Raw genomic sequence first — 5,826 nt, 5'->3', positions numbered from 1 at the left:
GAAAAGCGTCATGGAGGCAATCAAGCGCTTGGAAGAAATGGTGGAAACCTTCCAGATCATACAGAGGCCAGAGGAGTCCTTCTTCTGCTTTGTACTTTTGCGGTTGAGCGAAAACTTCCGAGTTCACGCAGAGAAAAACAAGGGGGCCTCCCCGCTGCAGTCCACGGGGTTGCTAAGAGTCAGACACGACCCAACTACTGAATAACAACAACAACCCCTGTTCCGAAATCACTGTAGCTGTTGCATTTACTGAGATCCCTGTGTCGTATGAACTGATGAACATGAACTGCAGAAGCAAAGGAAGTGGATGATTGCTAATCTGTAACTTGGTTTAGCCAGAAACACGGAAACGCCTGAACGCTGAACGTACTGCACCCAGAGAAGCGAAATGTGGCGTATTTGACAACAGAAATGAACCAGTCTGGCTTAGACCAAGGGTTGGTTAACTTGTACCAGGAAGGGCCAGATAGCTAACATTTTGAGCTCTTTGAGGCGCACAGTCGGTTGTAAGGATTCCACTTGGCTGGTGTAGTGTGGAAAGCAGCCAGAGAAACATCTAAGCAGATGAACACGACTGCGTTCCTGTAAAGCTTGGTGCATGGACACTCAGATTTGAATTACATTTGACTTTCTCGGGTCATGATGATGGCTCAGTGCTAAAGAACCCTGCTGCCAATGCAGGAGATATAAAAGACACAGGTTCGATCCCGGGATCGGAAAGATCCCCTGGAATAGGGCATGGCAACCCACTCCAGTATTCTTGCCGGGAGAATCCTATGGACAGAGCAGCTTGGCTGACTATAGTCCATAGGGTCACAAAGAGGCAGACGTGACTGAGCGCCTTCCACCCAACCTATCCTGCTCTGAGCCACCACCATCTTTCTTCTGCAGCCCTCTGAACATTACTTTTACAGATAGCAACTGTAGTTAGAAGTGATTTTTTTTGTGTGGGAATTAAGGGATATAAAGAGGTCTGCAGATGAGTAAGAATTATGAGAGAGCAGAGGAGCTGAAGCAGAACCAAGTGAAGTGAAGGTCGCTCAGTCGTGTCCAACTCTCTGCAACCCCGTGGACTATACAGTCCATGGGATTCTCCGGGCCAGAATTCTGGAGTGGGTAGCCTTTCCCTTCTCCAGGGCAATCTTCCCAACCCAGGGATCGAACCCAGTTCTCTCGTGTTGCAGGTGGATTCTCTACCACTGAACCACTGGGAAAGCCCAGAGTCAAGCAATTTATCCTGGGGTCATTGGCAAGAGTACTGGAGTGGGTTGCCACACCCTCCTCCAGGGGAATTTCCCCAACCGAGGGATCGAACCCAGGTCTCCCGTGTTGCAGGCGGATTCTTTACCAAGCTGAGTCACCAGGGAAGCCGGAAGAAGGACCAGCTGGTCTGTTTATCAGTGACAGAAGACAGGAGGAGGAGAGAACCGTTTCTGAGTGAGGCAATCAAATCTGTCTTGGTCGGTAAGAATTTGGTGAGAAAATTCTCCCTGGGCTTCCAGGCTGTGTGGCATCGCTTGACGGAGTCTTGCCTCTTGCAGGGGTCTGGTGGGTGAGGACGATGGAGAGGTAGGCAGCATAGAAGGTTCTTAGTTGACTTGGATGGAGGGAGGGAGAGAAGCCAGCTTTGTGCAGATGCCTTTTGAAGGCCTGGAGAGGCATTTTGTTGAAAAGCAAAATAGCGTGACTTCACAGTGAGGGCCAGTCAACCTACCCCGGAGCGATAACGCGAATGCCTGGGGAGGGTTTCAAAGTTCAGGTTCTGATCCTGTAGTTCTGAGTGGGGCTGAGATCCTCCACTTGTTTTATTTTGTCTTCTTTCTTTTATTTTTAGGCTTCCCTGGTGGCTTCGATGGTAAAGAATCTAGCCTGCAATACGGGAGACTGGGTTTGATCCCTGGGTTGGGGAGATCCCCTGGACGAGGGCCTGGCAACCCACTCCAGTATTCTGGTCTTTTTTTTCCCTCTTCTTTCTTTTTTAAAAATTGAAGTGTTGTTGACTTACAATAGAGTGCTACTTTCAGATATAGTACACCCTGATTCAGTTATTTTCGCAGTCTATAATCCATTATAGGTTATTAAAAGATATTCGAAATAATTCCTTGTGCTATACTGCACTTTTTTTTAAATTAAAAAGAGTAAAAAAAAATTGAAGGATAGTGGATTTACAAATGCTGTAGAAGGGACACAGGGGCTTCTTCGGTGGTGCTAGTGGGAAAGAACCCACCCGACATCGCAGGAGATGTAAGAGACACGGTTTCGATCCCTAGGTTGGGAAGATCCCCTGGAGTTGGGTCTGGCTACCGGCTTCAGTATTCTTGCCTGGAGAATCCCATGGACAGAGGAGCCTGTCCCCCTGGACAGAGATACAGTCCTAGGGAGTCGCAGAGCTTCAAAGACGACTGAAGTCGCAAAGCTTCAAAGATGACTTGGCACGCACACATAGAAGGGAATGAATCTTTTTCTTTCTATGTATCAAGTGTGGGATTTTAATTCCTGGAGCAGGGATTGAACCTGGGCCCTTGGGAGTGAAAACACAAAGCCCTAACTCCTGGACCCGCAGTGAATTCCCCTCTGTGTCTGTAATGTAAATCCTTGTTGTTTATCTACTTTAAGTGTTTGTGTGTGTGTGTAGTTTGTAACTGTTAATTCTGTGCCCGAACCTGCATTTCTAAGAAGCTCCTGCTGCTGCTGCTGCTAAGTCGCTTCAGTCGTGTCCGACTCTGTGCGACCCCATAGACGGCAGCCCACCAGGCTCCCCCGTCCCTGGGATTCTCCAGGCAAGAACACTGGAGTGGGTAGCCATTTCCTTCTCCAATGCATGAAAGGGAAAAGTGAAAGTGAAGTTGCTCAGTCGTGTTTGACTCTTCGAGACCCCATGGACTGCAGCCCACCAGGCTCCTCTGTCCATGGGATTTTCCAGGCAAGAGTACTGGAGTGGGTTGCCATTGCCTTCTCCTAGGCTACGCTGATTCTGCTGGTCTCTACAGAAAGCCAGGGACTGAGCTTTAAATCATTAAAAAAAAATTTGAGGTGCAATTTGCATAAAATAAAGCTAACGATTTGAGGGTGAGCAATTCATTGGCCTTGAGTAATTCACAGCATTGTGCAACCTTGGAATTGTGCAGGGTTTAGTACATTCACACATTGTACATGTGTGCTAAGTCGCTCAGGCATGTCCTACTCTGTACGACCCCATAGACTGTAGCCCCGCCAGGCTCCTCTGACCATGGGATGCTCCAGGCAAGAATACTGGAGTGGGTTGCCATTCCCTTCTCCAGCGGATCTTCCCCACCCAGGGATCGAACCTGCGTCTCTTAGGTCTCCTTCATTGGCAGCAGATTTCTTTAACACTAGCGCCACCTGGGAAATCCGGGTACAAACCACTGCCTCTACGTAGATCCAAAGCATTTTCATCACCCCCAGATTAAACCCTGTATCCACTAGAGAGTCACTGCCTTTTCCCCTCCCTAAGCTTCTGGTTATCCCCAGTCTGCTTTCTGTCCCCGAGGATTTGCCCCTTCTGCATATTTCATCTAAACGGAACCATAAAATATTTGTCTTTTTAGGTCTGGTTCCTTTCACTTAGCACAATGTTTTCAGGGTCCATCTACATTGTGGCCTGTGGCAGTATTTTTTTTTTTTCTTTTTATGGCTGGATAATATTCTATTGTATGTATAATGCACCATTTGTATATCCATTCAGCTTTAAATGGGCATTTGAGTCATTTGCACCTTTTGACAATTGTGGTTAGTGCTGCTCTAAATGTGTGTAAAAACGGTGCATTTTTCTTTGCTTAGAAGGTCATTGTTTCTGCAAGTTACAAGTTGGTTTGGGAGTAACTGATTAGAGGAGACTCATCCAAGGTTTGACACTCTACTATTCCAATTCAAAAATAAGTCTTAAGAACAGATCTCCAGGTGTTCTAAATTGTTACATGTGGTGAACAATCTCCTTTGGAAAACAAGGAACTTTCCAGTTGTTTATTTAGGAATCCTGGTGTTTCAGGCACAAAAGGGATGGTGAACACAGCTGTGTGTAATGTCACAGGAGATCAAGAAAGATTTCTTCTCAGAATTCTTTCAAAGATTCACCAGGCTTCGGAGACACCTACGTTTGTGCCCCACAGTGGAGCTGACTGCCTGGCCATGAAAAGTACAGTTTGAAGAGTCTCTCTCTCCCCTCTGGCTTCCCAGGTGGCTCCATGGTAAAGAACCCCTCTGCCAGTGCAGGAGATATGAGACACAGATTCCATCCCCGGATCGGGAAGATCCCCTGGAGGAGGGCGTGGCAACCCACTCCAGTATTCTTGCCTGGAGAATCCCATGGACAGAGGAGCCTGGCAGGCTGCAGTCCAGGGGGTCGCATAGAGTTAGAATCACGTGGAAGTTCAGCCACAATGAAATGCACCTGTCATCTTGGGACCCAGAAAGGCGTCGATGCTTTTCTGGAAGTTCGGTGCATGTGTCTGTCCTGCAGTCACGCTGTCTTTTTCAAGAAACAGGGCTAATCTGCTCTGAGATATCATCAGGCCTCATCAGCTAAAGTCTGAAAGGGAGACTGTGCTGGGTGGTGCTCACTCCAGACTGAAGCCTCTGATTAAGATTTATCCCTGATTTTCTGCAGAGCCTCGGTTCCCATCTGGCCTGGAATTGGCCCCATATGGCAGGGCTTGTCGGCAGGGCTGGTGGGAGTGTGTGCGCCCCTCTGCTGTGGTTGTGGGCAGCGTGGGGAGGGTGTACAGATACTGGAAGCCAGTCCAGGATGTTGTGATGAGGCGGGTCCTAAACGGCTCATCAGCAAATGGCACAGAGAGGAATCTTCAAGGGACTTCCCTGGTGGCCCAGTGATTAAGGCTCTGCGCTTCCAATGCTGGGGACAAGGAGTGGATTCAGTCTCTGGTCGGGGAACAGATCCCACGTGCCTTGTGGTCCAGCCAGAAAGGAAAATTTAAAAAAAAAAAAAAAAGAAAGAAAAAGGGGGTGGGTGGGATCTTGGAGATGGAATGTGGAGTGCAGTAGAGTCAGAACCAGGGAGCTTGAGACCAGGGGGTGACGGAGCCTGAGCTTGGACATGGAGCTCTTGCACCAGGACCGATTGATTCTTGTGCTTTCTCCTTGCAGCTTCATGGCCGGAAGGCCCTCGGATAGCAAGGCTGGAGTGTGGGAAATGCTGTCTCCTCACAGGATGGATGCCGTCAGGTGAGTAGAGACGGTCGACTGTGCACATGGAGATATTTGGACGCCGTACTTAGCATTTCATGGAAGCATTCCATGTCTCCCGTGTAGAGAGACCTGGGAAGTCATTTCAAGCTGGATGGAGCAAGGCGTTAGAAACAGCTCCCAATATTAACAAAAGAAAAAGAGAAAACAGGTAATAAAACTGCAGGGATGAGAGGTTCAACTCTAGAAAGTCCAACTGCGATTTCTAACAGGACCCCTGCTTCCAAATGTATCGTTTAACGGGGAAGTGAGGCCAGTGCTCAAACTCTAATAATCCAAACCATAAAACTGATCCAAAATAAACCAGCCGAGGGACTTCCCTGGTGGTCCAGTGGGTAAGACTCCGAGCTTCCACTGTAGGGGATGTGGGTTTGATCCTTGCTCGAAGAACTAAGATCCTGCATACTGTATGAAAACCAAGCGAACAAAGCAAAAACAAACACATTATATATAAAATAAATAAGCCCAGCAAAAAACTATATGTGTTTGTAATACACTTTGTTCAGTTCAGTCGCTCAGTTGTGTCTGACTCTTTGTGACCTTATGAACCACAGCACGCCAGGCCTCCCTGTCCATCACCAACTCCCAGAGTTCACCCAAACT

Source organism: Bos indicus x Bos taurus, chromosome X (genome assembly GCF_003369695.1).
Source record: "Bos indicus x Bos taurus breed Angus x Brahman F1 hybrid chromosome X, Bos_hybrid_MaternalHap_v2.0, whole genome shotgun sequence".
Classification (NCBI taxonomy): Eukaryota; Metazoa; Chordata; class Mammalia; order Artiodactyla; family Bovidae; genus Bos; species Bos indicus x Bos taurus.
This window is presented reverse-complemented; position numbering follows the sequence as displayed.